This window comes from Lissotriton helveticus, chromosome 10, assembly GCF_964261635.1.
Source record: "Lissotriton helveticus chromosome 10, aLisHel1.1, whole genome shotgun sequence".
NCBI classification, from domain to species: Eukaryota; Metazoa; Chordata; class Amphibia; order Caudata; family Salamandridae; genus Lissotriton; species Lissotriton helveticus.
This window is the reverse complement of record NC_136071.1, coordinates 1,068,320,494-1,068,343,324: the sequence shown is the minus strand read 5'-3', so window position 1 is coordinate 1,068,343,324 and position 22,831 is coordinate 1,068,320,494.

Below are 22,831 nucleotides of genomic sequence, written 5' to 3'. Positions count from 1 at the left end.
GGTGAGTTTTCAAAGTGCTACGGGCTGGCTTAGCGCTTGCAATCACGTAAGCATGCACGCGCACAGCTGCCATCTGTCTCCTTTGTCACCGGTCATTAAGTTGCTTGCTTGACTCTTTTCTCCCCCTCGCTACCTCACATCGCCTGATCTAGTATGCGGGTAGGAACGGTGTTCCATCCTTTTGATCTCCCCATCGAAATGATCTTCCCATCTAAATGATCTCCCCCTTCGCATCTGGGCATGCGTATTAAGCTCCCCTCTGATGTAGAGGGAGACCAAACCGACGGGGGAGATCATCTAGTTAGAACACTGGCATTACATTGTGAGCCTTCTTCCCCTGGAAGCATCCACCGATCACTTTCACTTTTGCCGCTTTTCTACCTTCTCCCCCTCCCTCCCTCCCTTTTTATACGACAATTGAACCACAAGCAAAGGAACTGTAATATTCACCTAGCTACGAGTTTGTTACCTGACGAGTTGTGTTCCAAGCCTCGTACATCTTTCTGTCCCAAACTACTGCCCACATTATTTTGTGCATTTTCCACATTTAAAAAAATCTATTTACCACTCGGTGTGTCAGCAGAATTAGTTTCCATTGTCTCACATACCCAACATTGAATTAAGATACATTGTTGTGTCCCGCCAGGAGTTAATCAAAAAGTCCCATTGCTCTCCAGACATATTTTCCCGAAGAAACTGCAAATCATGTTTAACACATTTGCATTTCTATCTGAGGCCTACGGCCTGGCAAGGAGAGTATAAAAACATTTCCTAGTTTCTTCTTTTAGTTCTCTCTCACGCTTGAGCTAGATTTCTAGAAGACACCTCAGCAATGGGCTGGTTTAGAAGAATTATAGGGACGTATTTTCACACTCTCTCTCACACACATTCTCTCGCATGCATACTTTGTCACACTCTCTCACACACACACTTTTTTGCACATACACAGACTTTCACACTCTTACACACACACACCTTTTCACACATACACACACACTTTTTCACTCTCTCACACACTTTCTCACACACACACACTTTTTCACACACTCTCACACACTTTCTCTCACACACACACTTTCTCACACACACACACACAATTTCTCACACACACACACACACACACACACACTTATAAAGTGAAGTAAGAGTCACATTGGAAAACACTTAATGCAGAGGTTTTGTATAATCTCGTGGACCAACTCTAATGCCTCCTACTTTATTTATAGGCTTGATCTAAGACAAGCCTTGAGGTGGATTGTGCGGATGTATGACGTTACAATGCAGGCTATTACAACGCCTGCCTGTACAATGCGGTTTTTACATCGCAAACCTTTACAACGCATAGCGCTTAGAGGTGCTGGATAGTGGTAAGTATAATTTTCTATTCCAACTCCAGTCCCCGTGGACACTAGGGAAGGTGTTGGATAGAAAATTAAACGTATTCCCTATCCTAGAGCGCCCCCCAGCGCAATGCGTTTTAATGGTTTGCGTTGTAATGACTGCGTTGTAATGGTAGTGCGTTGTAATAGTTTTGTTGTAAAGGTTGTTCACCGGATTGTGCACGTCCTGAATCTATATTTAACACAGTTGTTAAATCTTGCTGTTGCCTCCGGGCACACCTGTGTAAAAGAAACAATCATTGGCATAGCCAATAGGTCTCACCTTTGGGACCTTATAAGTGTTTAACCATGCAACAGTTGATGTTGTTGCACCAAGGATATTGTGCTGCATATCTAAATACTTATAAGGGCCCAAAGGCGTGACCTATTGGCTATGCCAATGCTTGTTCTACTTTCAATGTGTTTCTACATATAGACCTCAGAAGTTTCAATACAGAGAGTTTGTGGGCGCAATACTTTATAGTACAGCTGATTTCAACATCTTATAGTTCAAATTGAGCCACCCATTCCCGGTGGGTTTACCTACCAAGCAACAGGAAGAAGGACCTTTACTTGAACAAACAGAAGTTGCAATGCTTGAAACAGTATACACTACGGGTCTCATTTACAAGAAAGTGCTGCAGCATGCCACTGAAACCCCTTTGGCTGCGCCACGCGGCAGCACTTTCAAAGCACAGGCATGCAACATATTTACAATAGTATGCTGCATTTATGTGCTCTCCCCTGCACTGGCGCACAATAGACTGCCGTGCACTGACGCAGGCACCCTAGCACCATGGTGCAAGGATGCCTGCATTACGGGGATGATTATTTATGTGCAGGAAGGGTTCCCTTCCTGCACATATACAATCTGAAATAGCAGTAGCACACCTAAAACTTGCAAAACGTAATTTCATTTAAATAATTCTTTAAGAGCAGGAAGGGACACCTTCCTGTACATCAACAATCACAAAAGTTGATTTCCTTATGCTATGGGTGCTGCAGAATGCAGCACGCGTAGAAAGAGGACAAACACGAGGAGAAATGAATACCTTTCTCTTCGTTGCGCCTCCCTACAACTTGGGGGGGGTAGCCTCTGGACACATTTCCAGGTTCCGATTTTTCGTAAATTTTGACATGGATGTTGCTTGGGATCACCCACAGCAATTATAGAGGGCCAGGTTATTCTGAAAGTTGTAGGGGTGCATTATAATCATGGGTAGATAGCACCTGCATATTTAGAGGACTGTACTAATGTGCGATTATTAGAAATGTAGTGATTAATCAATTTATGTTAAAATGCTTAAGAGTATTAATATCATTTGCAGATTAATGTAGTGTTTAACCAAGAATATGCCTTATGTAATGCAATTCATGACCCTTCACATTTGAAATTATGCATTAGGATTAAATGTGCACCATGTTAAAAGTTGCACATGTAGGTTTGCTCACTCATGAGACAAAGAGTAACGCTTCTAAATGAAAAGGAGTGTAATGCTTTTAGAATGACTTTGAATGTAATGCTTATGATGTAGTGTTAGAAATGCATTTAAATGTGTAAAGGCCTGGTAATATGAAAACGCCAGTAGAGGCCCAACTGAAATTTCTTAGCTTGACTGCATACTGTAGGCCTGAAATGTATTTTCCTTGGGAAAGGCTCATTTTCTCAGTTAAGTTTGAATTGTATTTGTGTGCATGCAAGGTTGCTTTCCCACAGGCTTTCTGTTGCAGGTGCAAGGACACATGCCTCGTTAGGTAGAATAACTCTTTGTTTTAGGAGTTAGGACTGCCGAGTCGAGAATCGTCAGAGGGAGAAGAATGTGGAATGGTACATTTGGCGGAGAAGGTGCCTGGGACCCAAGGACACACCAACGTTTTTGGATGAAGCTGAAGTTTTGATAGAAAAACCCAGGAGAGAAGACCTGCCTGAAGGGGTGTGTTTAGGGCATGTTTACTGTTTTTGAGAAGATTTGGTATTAGGGACAGTATCCCGAGGGTGGAGAGCAGTCTTAGAGTAGCCTTTGAGCAGATGGGAAGTAAGAAGGAGCATCTTAGAACCGAGCTCTGTAGCTTAGGCTACTTACCCATGGAAGTGAGTGTACGTCTTAGGAAGTCTTAACTGCTTACACCTCTTTTCCTCTTGCCTGTGTGTGAATGCTAAGTAGGGATGTCACTTCAGAGTTAGTGTAGGGATAGACTAACCTTTCTTTCCTTTTTGGGTAAATGCAGTCAAAGCTTTAAGCAGGGACTGTCATTGTTTGCCTGATGCTTTTGGAACTTACGCTAATCTTCATATTGAGTTGTCTGAGACTCATGCGTAGGATTATGTTTGTATTAGTGTCCGTTTACTTTCTTAACCTCTTGCTGAGGTGTTTGTATGTCAGTTATTTTTGACTTTGTAACAAATCTTTAAACTTTACTTCGTAGTCAGTGGTCCTTTAAACTTGAATTGATGTGGTTAATGAGTTATTATGGTTTTCGGTGTTCTCCCCTTTACACTTCTTAGCAGACAAGGAAACAGATCGTTTGACCAGGGATTCTAGAGATTGGTAAGAGAAAAATCTGCATTAGAATCCGTCCCTGTCAGCAACACCCATGGAATGCCCCTTTCACGCAAAGTGCTGCGCGTTAAGGGGCCGTATTTACAAGGATAGAAAAAGTCATGCAGGTTGGCTTTTCCTATCCTTGTAAATATGGGTCAGTAAAATGTGCTGTTGGTGCGTCACAAAAAATGACACACCAGTGGCGCAAGGGGCTTGTAAAAAAGCCCCTACATGTTAATAAAATAAATATTGCAGGATTTCTTGGGGGGTGGCAGGGCAGCCGACATCTAGAAATGGGACCAACGAGGGCTTAAGATTCACTGTTTAGGACTTGACTGACCGTCCATTTCAATTTAGTTATCCGCTCAAAGTTGGTTCGATTACAATGCACTGCTCTTGTAGAAGAAATTATTAGAAAGCCCTTTGTGCAGTTCCTTGAAATTCTAATCATTTGTATGGAACAGCAGTTAAGGAATGAATGTGTGTTGTTTGGGGTTATTCCTTTCCACAGAGTCAGGTTAGATGGAGAGGAGAACAGCCTGTCTTTGGATTTCTTTAACTATGAATGGAGACACCTGCTGTGTAATGCTTGCTAATCACTCCTGTTTATGCTCAGCTTTCTGGAGATGGTTGTGGGCTGCAGCATATTTAAAACATATGACTATTTTCCCTCTAGGGAGAGCAATTATAATTTCCTCTTTACTTTCCCTTCTGCAATTTCAGCAGAGAAATGTAGTATATGTAAGAAAGCTATGAATAACATTTCTTGGCATCCTCGTGCAGTTAGTGTCAGCATTTCAAAATCTGCACTTAATGTACAGCAAGGAGAAGGGAATCATTTGTCAGAGTTAAAGCTCATATCTGTCAGGCCAAAACACAGAGGCACTGCTCAGTTAGGAGCAATAAACACTAATCCTCTGGCAAAATGTTCAGCCCTTAACCCTTTCGCTTCCAGGCCTTTTTTCCTCCTGTGCTAGCTTTTTTTTTTTACTATTTGGGGTAGTTTGCACTGAGGCCCCCATAACGTTCTGTCCACATAAGGTATCACCACCAAATTCCTGTCCAAAATCATGAGGATTCTAAAGTAGGGCTCCTGGTTTTATGGTGTTTTTTTTAAAACATTTCCCTCAGTATTTATCCACATTTATTTTTGGGTCATTCTTTCTTTCTGTATTTATACATATTTTTTTTATGTTTTGCATATAAATGTAGTTGTAAAACTGTACATTTCCAAATTTATTTGAATGATAGACGTGCACTCATATTTTGATATCCATCATGTTTTAGCTATTTAAGTAGCCAAATATTACATACCAGTACATCCCACTGGCAAATATTAGCATTATGCCGCAAATGTATATTGATACATGCAGTTATTTAAAGAAATGTCAACCTGTTTTTTAATTTCCCATGCTGTCCATCTGCTCAGCTGTTGGGCTATGATTCATGAAAGACAGCACAACCACTTTTAAAAATAATGTGTTTTCTGTCTATATCTATCTGTAAAAATCCGTAAAAACGGAAAACAGGGAGCCTTATTCTAAAGGTATCTAGGGTTTGTATATTTCCCTGGAGGGGACTGAGAAATTAGGCAAAATACAGCTAAATTTGGAGTTTTCAGGGGAAAATGGCAAAAAAGTGCTGCTGAAGAACGTGTCTGTTTTTTCCGTGCAAATTGTATCAACAAAGGGTTTATTGTGCTAAAATTACCATCTTCCCTGCTTTCAGAAACAGGCAGACGTTTGTCAGTAAAACAACATTTTCTACACAGTTTTGACATTTTACTTGGACATAGCATATTTTCCTATTTTTTGTGCTTTCAACCTCTATCCAGTTAGGTGTAGAAATGGGTGTAGAACTGATAAAGGATCCTCCAAAACAATGCATTTCTGAAAAGCAGACAAAATTCTGAATTCAGGAAGCATTCATTTGTGTAGATCCCACAGTTGAAATGAAAAAATATTGAAATTGAGTTGAAAAAACAGCCCTTTGTGCCTCCATTTTCACCTGTAACTTTTAACTGTGCTAGATTTTTAAAAACAATACTTTTTTTACACACTGTCTTACATTTGGAAAGCAGAAATGCATAGAAATACAACTGGTAATAACACTTATTCTACAATTGTGTATTTCCCTAAGTCTCCTGATAAAAACGGTACCTCGCTTTTGTGGGTAAGCATAGTGCCCGTGACAGGAAATTGGTCAAAATGCAACATGGACACATCACATTTTTCTACAGAAACTGACCCTATTTTTGCAATGTGCATAGCTATGGTTTTTGGGTCCTAGCTCAGAATGCACCCAGGGAAACCTAACAAACCTGTACATTTTTGAAAACTAGACACCCAGGTTAATCTAGGCTGGGATGACTTGTGGGCTTTCAACAGGTAAGGCTACCCAAAATCCCTTGCAAACCTCAAAGTTTGTCGAAAAAACACATTTTCCTCACATTTCTGCAATAGAAAGTTCTAGAATCTGCAGGGAACCTCAAACTTCCATGCTCCCAGCATTTTAGCTAGTCTCCTGATAATGGAACCTCACTTGTGGGGTTAGGCATTGTACCTGTGACAGGATACGGGCCAAAATGCAGCATAGAAACATTACATTTTTCATAGCAAACTGACACTTTTTTGCGATGTGCCTAGCTTTGAATTATGGGCCCTAGCTCATCCGTCAACTAAGGAAACCTAGCACACCTGTACATTTTTTAAAACTATACACCAGGGGAAATACAAGATGGGGTGACTTGTGTAGCTGTCACCAGGTTATGTTACCTAGAATCCCTTGCAAATCTCAAAAAATGTCAAAGAATGCATTTTTCTCACATTTCTGTGATGGTAATTTCTGGAATCTGCAGAGAGCCACAAGCTTCCACCCACCCAGAATTCCCCCAGGTCTCCCGGTAAAAATGGTACCTCACTTGTGTGGGAAAGACTAGTGACCACAACAGGAAACTGTGCAAAACACAACATGGACACATCACATTTTACCTAGAAAACTGAACTTTTTTTCCAATGTGCCTAATTGTGGATTTTGGGCCATGGCTCTGCTGGCGCCTAGGGAAACCTATCAAACCTATACATTGTATAAACCTAGACACACAGGGAAATCCAGGATGGGGTAACTTGAATGGCTCTCATCAGGTTATGTTACCCAGAATCCCTTGCACACCTCAAACTTTGTCAAAAAAGCCCATTTTCCTCACATTTCTGTGATGGAAAGTTCTAAAATCTGCTGGGAGCCACAAACTTCCACCTACCCAGCATACCCCCAAGTCTCCCAATAAACATGGTACCTCACGTGTGTGGGTAGGCCTAGTGACCGTGACCGGCCCAAAACGTACTGTGGAGACTTAAAAATGACCGATCACAAATAGACCTGGTTTTGCGAAGGAATTTCTTGCATGTTTGGCCCTGGCCTTGGCGGCCATGTAGAGAAACCTACCAAACCCAGACATATCTGTAAACTAGAGACCCGGGGCACTCCAGGGAGGTGTGGCTTGCATGGATCTCCCAAAATCTTTGTACCCAAAATTCACTGCAAAGCTTACATTTTGATAAACAAGTTGCATTTTCCTCACATTTCTGTGTGGGAAAGTTGTGGCATCACCAGGCTGACACAAATTTCTTGCCACCCAGGTCTCCTGATAAAAACGGTACCTCACTCGTGGGATTGGGCCAAGTGCCCATGACAGGGAAGATCCCAAAACATATTGTGGAGGCATCAAAAATCATCAATCACAAACTGACCTAGTTTTGAAAGGGGGTCACTTGCGTATTTTGTCCCAGGGTTGGCACCCATGTAAGGAAACCTACCAAGCCCAGACATTTCTGAAGACTGGACACCCGGTGGAGTCCAGGGAGGTGTAGCTTGCGTGGATCAACCAATGCTATCAATATCAACAAAATGCAACATCTGACGAAGAAGCAAATACTGATTATGATTCATGGTGGCAGGAAATGTAACCTTTAACATGAAGGGATTAGTAGACCAATATGCAGCCTCAGGCTGCAATCCAGATGCCTCTTGTTGCACTATTGGCACACCAGTGTCGTCCTCTAAAAGCTCCACTTCATCCGCACTGAGAGTGGCTTCATCATCAGATGATTCCTCTCTGTTCTGACTATCTGAGCCACCCAGATTTTTTGCTTTTTGATCACCTGATTTTTGGGCTCTTACTGTGGGAGAGCCTCATATACTGGGGCTCACCCACAGTGAACTCATGATAAAATGGACTGTATGTGGATTTCACTGGTGTCTGCCTTGTGAGATAAGGCCACTGTGCTGCAGCCAGGGTAAGGGGTACTGGACTGGTTACATGTGGACACATGTGCAGACATGTGTGCGCCTGTGTAAGGGCTGCGATGGAGAGATTCCTGTTGTGTGCAGCCCAGGAACTGGTACAGATAGAATGGTGTGGCAGGGATTATACAGAGTTGGATGCTGACATGGAATAGACTTTATAATGTGGGGAGACACATGTTATGTTAATAAAACGTATTGAGCACGCAAATACCTGGAGGTGTCTTGGCGCTAGGACTGCGATTAGTCCAGACGGAGCGTGTAGTTCTGAAATAGCCACGTTTTTTGCTCTTTTCAAAGATGGTAAGTGAGCTAGCCCTTCTGAGCTCCATTGGAAGCATGTTCCAGAGTTTTGCAGTGCCATATGAAAGATTGAAGACCAGATCCTCAGAACTTTCATGAGTCAAGCACCTGTGGAGCATAGTTCTCTCTCCGGTGCATACCAGGCAAAGAGATTTCTGAGAAAAAGCAGTCCTGTATTGCTCAGTGCCTTTCTATGCTAGGCATAGCAACATAAAATTAATTTATTTCACCACCGCAAGCCAGTGGAGTCTTTGGATTTCCTTGGCTACTGATTTGTGTTTAGGGACATTCAGAAGAAGTCTAGCGACTGCATTTTGCACCATGTGGAGCTTTATTTGGTACTGCTTCTGCATATTAAGATAGAGTCTATTACAGTAGTCTTGGTTTGACTGTATTAGTGTGGTTACAACCGTCCTTCTAGAGTCGGTGGGGATGTAAGGTAGAATCTTTTGAAGTTTCTTTATCAGAAAGTGGGAGGCAGACACAATGGCATTGGTCTGTTGAGATATGGTTAATTTATTATCAATCAGCACCCCTAGGTTTTTTACCTTCTACGCTGGTTTTGGCATTAAAGTCAGTGTGCTTTACTGTTTCACTGTAGGAACACTCCATTATTCTCCTATGGAGACAGAGACCACATGGGGTAGTTTCAGTTCCCTAGGGCCTACAAACTCCAGACATACACCAAAGTACACTGCAAGTTGTGTAAAAAGAATTTTTCTGCTGAGTCCAAAACCATATCTGTACTGCTTATGGGTCATCCAAAAATGTCATATTCTTCTGATTCAGCTGATAACCAGAGCCCGGCTGAGTGTGACCTTGCCAGGCTGGATTAATTACCTTCCTCCTTAATCTGTAGCATCAGAAGCCTAGCCCTTCACTGCAAGCATTCCCAAGGGCTAAAGTCTTCTCTCCAGGAGGGAGAGATGGGATGAAGCTGCAAGGTATCAATCAGCAGCTGTCACCCAGTGGCAGGCACCAGGTCTGGACCATGAAGTCAGCAAGGTGGGGAAGGGGGCTTTTGAGGGACCATGTGGAATGAGACCCCTAGACGACACCATCTTGAAGTATTCCAGAGGCCTGTGCAAGAAGGAGGGAGCAGGGACCGAGAGGTGATGTGTCCCTGCAGGATAGGGCAGAAGTGCCTTCCTGCCAACCCCCTCCAAATTCTCTTAAACGGTCTTGCACAGGAAGAGGAGCTCTCTCTGGGGTGTGGTCTTGCTGAAGAAGACTAGTGCTGGAACCTGGCACTATGAGCAGTTGGAAGGAGGAACCCCCAACTGTCCCAGGATTCTGGACTGTGCCTTTGAGGGAGTCCAGGGCCAATACGAGGAAGCCTGGGCTTCTGCGCAAGGAGAAGAGAGGCCCAGAAGGAGAGCCAGGTGAAAGTCTGGCGCAGGGAGTCAGTAAAGACAGCTCCTTGCCAAGTCACCCTCTTGGAAGCCAGGAGGGTGCTCCAGGTGGCTAGGGCTGGCCAACAGGAGCGAGAAGAGACCAAGATTTTTAAAATCAGCAGAGCGGGGACCAAGATATGCCCCCCAGAAGGTAGGTGACCTTTGTCCTTTTTTGTGACCGACGACGAAGCACGTGGGGCTCTGCTGTTGGTATTTGATGTGCCCCTGGGGTGGGTCGGGTCCGGGGGCTGCCCCCAGAAGAAGGAGATGCCAGAGAGTGCCATTGCGCCACTTGTGAAGGTGCTTACAGGGCCCAGGCTCTCAAACCTGGGCCCCTGCGAAGTAAAGTCAGGGAGCACCATCGTGCTCCCCATGAAATAGCCCCAGGGGCCTAGGAGCCTACCTGGGGCCCCAACAAAAACTGAAGCCGGGGAGAGCCGTTGCACCCATTGAAGCAGTTACCGGGGCCCGGGACCTCATCTCCTGGTCCGCCGATGTAGAAGCCGGGGAGCACCGTTGCATCCTCTGTGAAGAGGTTCGAGGGGCCCAGGATCCCATCTCAATGGCCCCAGTAAAGAAGAAGAAGTTGAGGAGCGCCATCGTGCTCCCTGTGAAGGTGGGTGGAGCCCAGGACCCTTTCCTGGGCCCCGGATGCCAGAGGAAGGAAGGGGGATTGCCGTTGCACTCCCCCATGGTGGGAGAAGGGAGGGGGGTGCCAACGGACTTCCCCAATGCCCCGCCTGGCCCACTGTGGAGTCCTTGTCTAGCCAGAATGAAAGGCCGGCTCCCGTGGCAGCACGCAAGGGTGCTGGCAATGTCAGGGAGCCAGTGAGAGCAGCCGTGGGTGGGACCCTAGAGCTACTCTCCCACTCACCTGCACGCGGGGTGCCCGGGGGGGACCGGGCCCCTGAGACAGTGGAAAAGTGTCGAGAGGCCCCCAAGAAAGGCACGGTGGCTCTCCCTGGACCAGTGGGAGAGCCGCTGCTCAGTTATTCACGATCAGAGGGAAAAGAACCCCATAATGCCTTGCAGGACATGGTGATGTCTTCATGAGAAACAGCTTGTTTTTCAGCTTGTCGTGACCACCATTTGAATGCCAGGGTGGCAGGCGAGCTGCAGGAGCAATGCAGAGTCCCCCAGCACAAAAGTTGAATTTCCACACCCTCACTCTCTGGGGGACTTCAAGGAAAGAACCCCTCAAGGGTTATTCATGTTTTTTCAAGCCTACCTAATGCTGGAGATGTTGTTCTTCAGCTGGTAGCTGATGCTTAGGACTATACTAGGTGTGGGAGGCTGGACATGTATTTTCTTCATGGAGACATCCCCTAGGGGTGGAAAGGTGTAATGGCCTGGTGATGCTCTTATGTAATGTTGTTCCTTGTGGGGACGGGTAGTCACATGCAATAGGTGAAGTAATAAGCAACTTGAAAATATGTTGCCAGCCATCCTAGTCAGGGTGCCTATTTGTATTTGCATCGTCATGTGATTATAAATGTGATACCTCATATGGGCTGTGATTGACATGCATTGATCACGCGACCTAATATAATAAGTACCTGTCATTCCAAGTGATGCTTAGACATGTAATTTTGCTACGGCGTTAGTTGAACAACCAGACTGTCAGACTGTCAGTATGAGATGCTCTTAGTCAGGGTTATGTGTCACTATGGTAGATGTTCCCACTATAAATATTAGTTGAGATAATGGGGTGGGCCACCACTGAGGTGGTGCCAGTGGGAAGGGCCCTCGCTCCAGGTTATGGTCAACCCACTGCATTTGGGGGCAAGATGCTGTTCATACATGTGAGTGGTGGTACTAGACCCCACCCCCTACGGGCAGGAATGTTTATGCAATTTCAAGAAGTATTTCCAAAAGCTTCTGTATATTTGTAAATTGATGCATAATATTGAGTAGTGTGCATGTAATAAATGTACACTTCCTTTTTATAAAGAAAAGTACAGACTGGACAATCAATTATTGAGTGTTATTTCTGCCTACCTGTAAATGGTGATCACTAGCCCATACCACCTCCCTTGAGCAAGCCTTAAAACTTCTCTGTAATGGTACCCTCTGAGAGTTAAGCGCTACAATGCGGTGTTTGGCCCAATAGGTACCCTATGGGATTTACCAGCAGTATCGGGGCATCACCCTTGTGGATGTTGTTCGATATGCCCACAGACTAGACATACTACAGAAATTGATATTGGCACCGCACGTCCTTGGGAGCAGCGGAATTTCACGAATTGTAACAGTTCACATGTGATCTATTTATTGACATGCCCATGCGCCATCAAATATGTCGGCATGACAACGCGAAAGGTCCGTCTCAGGATGCTTGAACACAAGAGTGCATTCAGATGCAGAAAGAACTTAACGAAACTTACAAGACACTATGTTGAACTTAAACATACAGAAGAGGAATTCACTTGGACAATCCTGGAAAAGCCCTTTATACCAACACATACTGGGGATGTTTCCAAGTATCTGTTAACTAAAAAACAACGTTGGATATACAAACTTTCCACAGACTCGCTAGGACTTAATGATGATATCCCATGGGCTAGTCTTTAAAGTAGTCCCCAATGTAATGCTACATAATGTGCCTATTGATTCCATAACTTCCCCCTGAATATCATGTAAGGTGGAATAGAGAAGAATGTATATATCTTGCTATCTGCAGTAGTTTTCTCTAGTTCATCATGATTCCACACTGATTTTTACATTGGCAATAGACGGGATGTGTATTACGGACTACATTTTGTCATCAGCTGACGTCATCTTGTAGTCCTTTATCATCCCGCGAGACTCGAAATGAATACTTCGGACCAAAATCCAAACACTCTGTGCTGTGTTGGCCTGGAGGCAATCATAACATCTTTACTGACATGCTGATCAAGAACTCTAATAGAAATACTTTCTATAAATGCTTTAAGAATCGCGGTTTATCACGATCGGAAATGAGTAATCCCAGAAGTGGGAGGGCCCTGGGTCACGGGACTCCGCCTCCATCAAAGATTCTGCAGAAAGGCTTCACTTTGCGGCATACGCACGCCTCCCCCTGACTTATTCCCTACACACAAGGCAACTACGGACAGGTTAGTCCACTAACAATGCCTGCGACGTCGGGTTTGTACTATACATGCTAATGGCAAGTTTTGAAGATTCTGAGCGATTGGTTAATGTTGGCGGCAGTCTTTCTCTAGAAGGTTGTTCTTTTTCTTTTCCTTTTTTTTAAAAAAAGGGGTCCTCGTTAAGGGGTCCTCTATCTTGCTACCTACTGGGCCGCCTGATGACTCGGCGAAATCGCATTGATAGAAATCCTTAAAACATTATTATACACGTCATTTTGAACGAGAACACAGTCCGCAACCGTGGGTTGTTTTTAACCAGCCTAGACCCCTGTGACGGACATCCAGCTTGCGTAGTCGGGTATATAGTGGGTTGGGATGCCAGCAGATGAGCGTTGTTGAGAGAGAAGTTATTCATGATTGTGCATTTGGTAGGAACTCTAATTGGTCGATGAGCATTGGGTTTCACGTAAGACATTCTACACTTCTCTCCTATAGAACGGTGCCTCCGCCAGCCTGAGCAGGGACCAGGAGAGGTGGGGCTTCACCCCCGGTCAGTCTGGGTGAGTGACAATTTATTGAATTCCTGTTTGAAACAGAGGGGTATCAATACTGTGTATACTTAACTTAGATCCTTGTGTTTGTTCTCTATTTTTAGATGTGAGATTACTCCAGTTCTGACACGGAGCAAGTTACTTATGGACTAATATGTCCAATTATATTCCTTTTTTGATTCACTTTACTTTATATTATTCTCACTTTAGCGGTAGCAAATCCTTATGAATAGAGGCCCTGAAGAAAGCCTGTGGAACCTCTCTTTCCTAGAGGCTGAAACATGTTGGCCTTTACTTGAGACGGTCGATATTTGTTTAGGACTGTCTCGCCTTTTGCACTGTTCTTGGTTTTAACTAGAGGGTGAAACAACCATTTAAATAAAATGTACTGACCTTTGTTTTCACTACTCTGTTTTAAGTCACCACTTTATCACATATTTTGCACTGCACATATTCCCATACTTTACCATCTAATTCATGGTCAACATAGTGTATGTGGGTTTGACTCACTGAGACTCTTTTTGCGATTGGGTGTGGACATGGTCCCAATGCTCGAGGGACAGACCACCCAGGTTTTTCTGGATAACTAGATGAGAATATAGATCTACAAGAGATTTTTGATGGGAATCCATGACTATGACCTTTGTGAGTCTCACTGACAACCACTTGTGATCCTGTTTTGGCTGCATAAGTATGTACCCTGGCTTCTTACAGATCACAGGGTGATCTGGTATTCACTATTGAATTGACATCGCTTGCAATAGGATTAGTATATATTGAACCTAATTCTTTTGTTTAAGACCCCTAGTTCTCTAAATAAAGTAATAAACAAAGTGCGGATTTATAAAATAAAACGAAAAACTACTGGCCTATAGCAGTTATAAGGTAAAGTCAATCTATCTAAAGCACGCACAAACCTATATACTGTAAAACAATATCACTCCCTTGCCAGAGACCGCTAGACTCACCAGAACCTACTCTGCACAGAAACAGCACGCACCAACGAGATCCCACAAGAAACAAAAAGAAAAGCAAATGACACACAATGCATCACAATACACATTGAGCACATATACAAGGAAAAAGTCACACACATTCAAACACAAACTAAATAGGTTGCTATTATTACAACATTTCTAAAAAACACATTCATGCAGGTCATGAATACTCATTTGGAGTAAACAATGTAAAAAGCTTTTCCTTACCAAACACTTGCTACTACACAAATTGTAGCTCTACTAGTGCCGAAACCACAAATACAAGGTACACCTATGTAAAACAAAAGCTTTGCACTAAAATGAAAATGAAAAAAAACGTTACAATCACAAATGATGTCACAATACACAGACCATCAGCCAAACTACATTTCCCACACAAACTTTCCCTGGTGGTCTAGTGGCTTCTGCCCCCCTAAATATTCACTCCCAAAAGGGGAGTGGCCCTTGCCGAAAGGTCCACTCCCCAAAAGTTTTTACACCATACACAAAGAAATCCCTAGTGGTCTAATGGCTTCTGCCCCCCCTTGTCTAAGGGGTCGATCCCCCAACAACAAAAAGAAATGTCTCTAGTGGTCCAGTGGATGGATTTCTGTTCCACGATCATAAGCCTCACCGGCAATCATGGAGAAGCAATCCATTCAAACCAGACACAGAGGGAAAGGAAGAGCTCTTTCCTTTCTCCTGTGTCTGTTCCCCTTCCCCTCCAGACCCCTCAGAGAGTAGGACTTACCCAAACTCTGTCCTCTCTCCGGATGCGCTGGAATCATATTGTGTCCTGCACATCCCCGGTAGCCTATGATGATGTTGGCACAGACCTCATCACATTGCCATTGGTTGGTTGGGGATGGCAGTGGAAGCACGTCAACTGCCATACCCAGTGTGGGTATGTAGGTGGGCGGCCCAAGAGGGGCGTGCCAACACTTTCCCCATGGGCCAGTGCCAGGCTATAATGGTTACGTCCATGGCACCGCTGCCGAGTATGTAACCATTATGTCCACATCACGGAAAGGGTTAAAGGGATCAGCATTGTGGTCCATCCCCCATGGGCCAGAAATGAAATACTTCCATTGCAAACCCTTGCAAGTTGCAATAGGGTCTGGGAGGACTATGTAACATTCCTTCCTCCTTGGGTTATATTGGTATGTGCAAATACAGTGCGACTGCTCGCACAGGTGCACAAGACTGAATGATTAATATCTTTTAAGTTTAGTTGAGTTCCAATGGAATTGCTATATTCATTATGCTATAGCCATCTGTGAACCTTGAGAGGACCGTAGCACTACTCTATGCTCCCCTCTATGTTGCTTTGAGTGATATTTTGTGATATTGTCAACCACAAATGCTGAGAGGACATCTTTGTTATTTTACATGTCTTCACAACTACATTTGTTACAATATGCACTGAGGAGCTCAATCATTTCATACCTCATTAATATTGACGAAGCTGCACTTCTGCACCTGTTTTCACACGGTCCAATTGCCCTGCACCTGCTTAGTACATTGAGATAGCCAAACAAGAAAGAAAGGTGATGAGAGGAATTAATAAATTCATCTAATTTACTTGTAATTATTCTGTCCCACAATTGAGTTAATCTTTTTGTTCACTGTTCCACTACTGTCAGGGACTAACTCTATATAAATCAGCCTTGCTGCACATGCCTTATGAACAGTCATGGCCAAACAGCCAGTTCATTCCCTTCCCCTTTCCGAAGGCAAACAAATTCAACCCTAGATCAGTTTTGGCCTTGTTGAAACTCATCAGTGTGGTGCGTCTTGAGTCTTTTGGAAAGTGTGTGCTCGGCAAGCCAAGTCTGGCACACCCATCACATTTAGAAGGTTTTTTATTATCATCGAGCACAGAGCAATGGATCGGCCTTCCTGAGACGCTGCTATATCTAGTGATAGCAAAGTGCTGCAAGGTTAGAAGATGCATATCCCCTCACTGTGTGTTTTACTACCCTTTTCACTAATCCTTTGCAGTTCAAACTTGTTTGTTTTCACCTATAGGATTGATCAGCATTTGTTTGTTCAATCAATCAATCAGGTGGTTTGTAGAGCACAACTACTCACCCGCAAGGGTCTCAAGGCGCTGGGGGATGCTTCGATAGAATGTTCTCATTCCCATTCCTTCACAGGGTGCATAAATGACATTGTCTCGGTCTCAAGGGCAATGTGTCTCTAGCAGGTACTTGCTGATCTTTACTGCCAATCCTGGGGCCTGCTGATAGAACACCAACACTCGCGCTGATCCATTGCACATCTGATTCCCATGAGTCTCATGCTGCTGCTTTGCATAATGCTCGCACTATGCACTTTAGAAGCTACGGCACTGAATAATGGGGGTACGTTTGTACAAAGCTGTAACTGTAATAAGTAAGAACCTCCTTTGTACTACTACTATTTACTACCTATCCATTTTGTTTGCTCAGCTGAAAAAATGAGAATGTGTGTCTTCATAATTTCTACTTGTGCTACTGAGTACGTTTTGCACGGTTAAAACTCACATTATGATAGTGTACATCAGATCTGTTAATTCAATGCGTGTTTAATAGTCAACCAGAGTCTGAGAGCAAATGACCCGTTTGAACACAAAAATAACGGGTTTTTTGCCTTTTTTTGAAAGATATGAAGAGGAAGCATCATCGTAGGGAGCAGAGCCACTGCAGTGACGAATACAGAAACCCAGCTATGCTATTCCTTCATCCAAGCGACATCTACAAACACATCATTAATGTTTCTACAAACCTGTGTGAACACATTGGGAATGGAATGCAAGCAAAACATTGCAGCATTCTGAGAAAACATTAGGTATGTGTGTTCCTGAGCAATGAGCTAACATTGACACACGTCTGAAGGTGCACAGCCGGTTATTGCCCTGATTTGGAACAATACTTGTTACATCTTTTCATTAAAGTAGCTTTTTTAGTGTTCTCGCCCAGAGGGAAGAGTACACACAAAGGGAAAATGTTATGATTTATCCATCCGAGCATAATGGCTGCTGGCAGGTCTAAACTCCATTTCTTCATGCTTGATAGGTCATGACAAAAAATTCTTTCCTCTCTGAAATATTATAGTGTGCTACCCTGCAGGGCACAGCAATGTAGGTAGTTTTTCTGATTCATTAGCAGTAAACTTGAGTACAGGCATTGTGTTTACTGTTCCCAGCTGTCAAACAGAAACTGCAATGTATTTATATGTACATATGTGCCTTTCTGGATGTGTATAATTATTTCTGTGTAAAAAGTTGAGTTTCTTCCATACGTTTATATATGGTAATACATTGTTTTCTGTTGCCCAACTGAAAGCACCTGCGTCGTGAACTTGCAACTTGCCTGTCACAGCAGACGTCAGCTACAAGCAAGAAATCACTGAGCCATCTTGCTGTGTAATAGAATTTGCTTTTCAGGTAAAACTAGATTTGATAAACTTTCATGCAACACAGCAAGAGAACGTGACATGCTGTGTTGCGTGAAAGGGAGAGACAGAACTGGGCTATTTTTACTAAGGTATGGCACATCTCTGGTCTCTCCGTGGGCTGGAGCACTTTTGGCAGCTTGGCGCAGAATGCAGGACACGTGCAAAGAGGAAGTAAGGAGGAGGAATATAGGTGCATATTAGTAAGAACCTCGTTAAAAATATCGCCCTTTTAGCGGCAGGAAACTGTCCTGCACATCTAACCTGGGCTTTTATTGGAATTCTATAACGCATATTAGCAAGCCCATTATCGTCGTTTTAGCTGCAGTTTCCTGCCTCTAAATCTGCGATCATTTTAACGAGGTTTTTTCTAATATGCCCCATAGAGATTTCTCTTTGTTACCACTGCCTCAGTTTGACATACCATTTTGGAGCAAACCGATTTCAGTAAATTTGGGTTCATGTTAAAATATATGTGTGGATCCATGGGAACACCAGTGTGTCACCCATGTAATGCCCCCTGATGCAGGGTAAGGTGTTGCATTGTGCTACTTTTTTGGTAGAATAACATGCTAAAGCCACTCAAATCTTGCATTGTGTGTCTTTGTAAATAGTTAAATACATGTAGTTTTGTGACTACACCAAGAAAGAAGTGCATCCATAATGAATTCTTTTAGTAAATCTGGGCAGTAGTGTGGATTGTTTTTCACCGACACCTCACATAATTTTTTTTTCTTTATAACACCAATTAATTGCTTTGGTTCCTTTATTTCCCAGAATGTTGTACTCTCATAGCAGAAAGGAGGAAAAGAAGGCAGATTAGTGATGGGTAGCTTGGGCTAGTGCTGTGGTGACGGCAATGTCAACTAATACATGCTGTGGCAACCTCATGAGTAAAAAGTGACCACAAACATAACCATACACATTGTCCAAATTCCTCTCAAAACTGGTTGCAAATGTAATGTTTCCATTGGCAGCACGGATGAGCAAAAGGCACCCTCCTACCTAGACAATGAGCTTGTCCACATCTGAAAGGTGCAGATATTTACAAACCCCGAGAGCTGAGGCGGTCCCATCACAGTGTCAAAATTCATGCAAGAGATGAAGTCACAGTTTACAGGGTGCAACAGCCTTCAGATGACTTCCCACAACAAAGGCAGGGGGTAGCATCTCTATGCCTGTCCCATCATTGAGGGATGATAGGGGTGTTTCTACACACAAATCCGATCCCTCCTCTACATACACTTTGATTATCTGAACCTTTTTATTGGCAACTTATTGGCTTCTGGGGCTTATACACATGAGGGAATTGTATGAAAAAAGAAGAATCCACTCTCCACCTGCTACTTCTTCTGTAGAATTAAGGTGGCCCACTGAAAAAAACATCCTCTTTGAGAATTTCTAGTACCAAGGTCATGCTTCTCAAGTCTTTTTCAATCTGATGGCCAGTCTCACTAATGAATCTCTGGGAGGTTAGGGCAGAAATTATTTATATCTGACAGACATCTGCAAAAGCTTTCCAAAAACATGATTGCCACAATAAATATTATTCTAGCCTTAACAATACCTTTGTTAGCAGGGGCGTAGCTTCGAGGGGGGGTTTGGGGTTTTACACCCCCCCTAAAAAATATATTCTGCAGTAAGTAGTTGGGTAAAGGTGCTTTAGGACAGGTATGGAGAGGTGCTTGTGTGCTTTTACTTGGGATTTTCACAAAAACATGCAGAAAAAACACACACACAAATACACTCTTGTCTCAGTTTTAAATGTAATAAAAAAAGGTTATTTTACAAAACATTTAGTTGTAGTAACCCTCACAATCTGCACTGCTCTCCCCTCCTACTGCTCCTTTAGCCCCCCCCCCCCGCGGCCCGGCTTCTTGTATAATGTTTTTTAACCAGCTTGATTGTTGGGGAATCTGAAGTTCACTCCCCCTCCAATCTTACTGACCAAGCTACATCCCTGTTTGATAGTTACAAAGGATCAACATGAATACGGTTACGATTGTGTATATTTGTGTGGGAAAGTTCTTAGTAAGTTCGGTTTTCAACAAAATATGCTTTCTGGATTTAAAGCTAGACTATTAATCATGGAACACTTTTACGTCCAATAAAATTGAGATGGGGCACTAGACAATGATCCCCACCCACCAGCCATAACCCTTTCTATTAGAATTTTGAATTGTGCTCATGCAGAACTGATCAGAAAATGACCCTGTTTGGCACAGTGACTGTGGCATTCACACTGCTTTACATCCGAATGAGTGACCAGTTTCTAGTAAAGATCCAAGGAAAGCTTTGTCTTCTCTAGACAAGCTGATGTCATTCTTTAATAGGGCAACCAGGCAAAAGGTTTATCCACCACAAATGGTAAGGAAATTTGAATAGGGAATATTTTGTTATTAAATTGCAGGTACGTTATTTTAGAATATTTGAGAAATAATCACTAACAATAACTCCAATCTGGTGTCTGCTAAGAAAGTCAGGAAAGAATCAGGATACAATTAGCTAAATTGAGTAGACTGCCTTTGATTTAGAACAACCTTATAAGTGCAATTAAATAGCAGTTCTTTCAAAATTACATTTTCTTTTTGATACAGTTCTATTAAAGGTATAAAGGTCATGACAGATTTTCAAGTCATGAAAAATAATTTCAATTGTACATCAAAAGTGTACATTTCCCAAAAGTGTAAGTTACCTTTACAAATCAGGCCCTGGGATTGGTTTTAACTTATGTGCAGTTCTCCTACTGGGCACTAGTGTTGACTAAGCAGTCATTTCTGGGGTAGAGATAATTGGACTCTGCAGAGGACATATAGGGTTTTGAGGGTAGGTATTACATAATTTATGTATTTGATTAACATTCTGTATGCTTAGTCACTTTTACTTGTTTATCAATAGTAGGAGAAATATTCTGCACCATCATGAATTTAAACCGCTTTGGTGATCCCTAGGCAGACCAACGTGCCTCTGTGATCACTTGAGTTCACTTTTGAGTGTTCACAGAGTGTTTCTGGATGATTCACACCCCGTGTAGGTACACAGGTTATTTTGTATACCAGCAAAGCAAAGTTAATAACATGAAAAGTTACCTAAAGGAAGCATTCCAGAAATGTCTTAAAGAATCAGAGGCTCAATTCACATGTTTGTAACTTGCCTTGGTGTTCAAACCTTCTGACAAGCTGGGATCATCGGTATTAAGTTAGCATTACATCTGGCAATACACTTAATTGTAGCCCTAATACTTAATGGGATTCTGAGTATTATGAGTACTATTCAATTTTTTTTAAATACATATTTTGTCTAATTATTTATGCAACAAATAAAAACTTGGGGGTTAGGGCTAAAGGCACATTATAATTACAATGACCTGAAAAATTTGTTTATGGATATCAGATATGGATTATTGAGCCATTGGAAGTCCATGCAGGGATTCAGTCAGCACTCATCATAGAATTTCCACAGTATTTAGTGTGATGAATATTTCTGCACCATTACAATCACAGTGAGCAGAGTTTTCCTTCAAAATAGGAGTAGAAGGGATTCAGTCAGCACTCATCATAGAATTTCCACAGTATTTAGTGTGATGAATATTTCTGCACCATTACAATCACAGTGAGCAGAGTTTTCCTTCAAAATAGGAGTAGAATGGGTGAGAAAATTTCTATAGTAGATCTTACTCCAATTTTAGGATTTTCCAAAGAAAATTAAAGCTAGCAATCAGGACCTTGGTCTTAATTTGTGTCTGCAAGAGAATGGAGCCACAATTCTTAAAATTATTTAGTTTGTGTTCAAGTGGGCTGTCAAATTCGGAGAATAATTGGGCTTCAAGATTTGAATTCATGCCTAGCCTTTTTAGGAATACATCAGGAGTACCTAAAGTTGGCTATAACTTTAGTAGGATTGGGAAGGACACTTTACTGTTTCCCACAAAAGGTGAATTCCCTAGCGAAGTTCCAACTGTTTTTCCATCTTGTAGAAAAACAGTTTAGGAGTTCTAGGGGTGATGGCCCTTTTTTGTTCTCTCTCCCAGAGGAGATAAGAAGGTTCAGCTGTGTATTTGAATTCAGTATGATCCACTGGGATAGGTGAATTGTTTTGGGTTGTCATGCAAATCTCAAATTCCCCCTATCTCCTCATACTAATAATGTTGATATTGGAAAATGTATTTTCTTGTATGTTTGATGTCAACACACAGTATACACAGCTTGAACAGGAGAGAAAACATATTATGCAGCTTGTTGCTGCATTGCAATTAATACGGTTAGTACATAATTTGTAGAGGAAACAGTGAATCAGCAAACTTTGGCATGAATCAGAGCATTATTATAAAACAAAACAAAGATTTCGGGGCAAAAACAAAGATAACGGTGTTTTACATCTAACACATGATGTCAGGTTGAGAAGGCCCTTGGCATCCAGTAGTGCATCCTTTTCTGCTGGCACTCAGAGGGAACTGACAAGTTCATATTGGATGTGCTGTAAATTATGTGACACTGTTTTATACACTTTCTTACAGTCTAGCAGATTAATAAATTGCTATAACAATACATATAATTGCTACGCTGCATTGAGCAATGACATTTATCGAAATCAGAATGTAACTCATTCAGTGAACTGAGGAATGACTTAACTATAGCTCCAAGATTGTTCTGCCAGTATGACACAACTTTTCAACTATACAGTGTGGTAGATAACATGAATACTTACTGATCCCCAATTAAATATTAGGTGCATATCAATGCAAGAATGACAAATGAAAAGCATGTACATATCAACACAGTACAAAATCAAGTTAGATCACTGAACAACCAATTTGCACAAACTTGGAAATGAATGAGCATGAACCTGTGAAGATAACAGGCAGTCTTTTTGGACC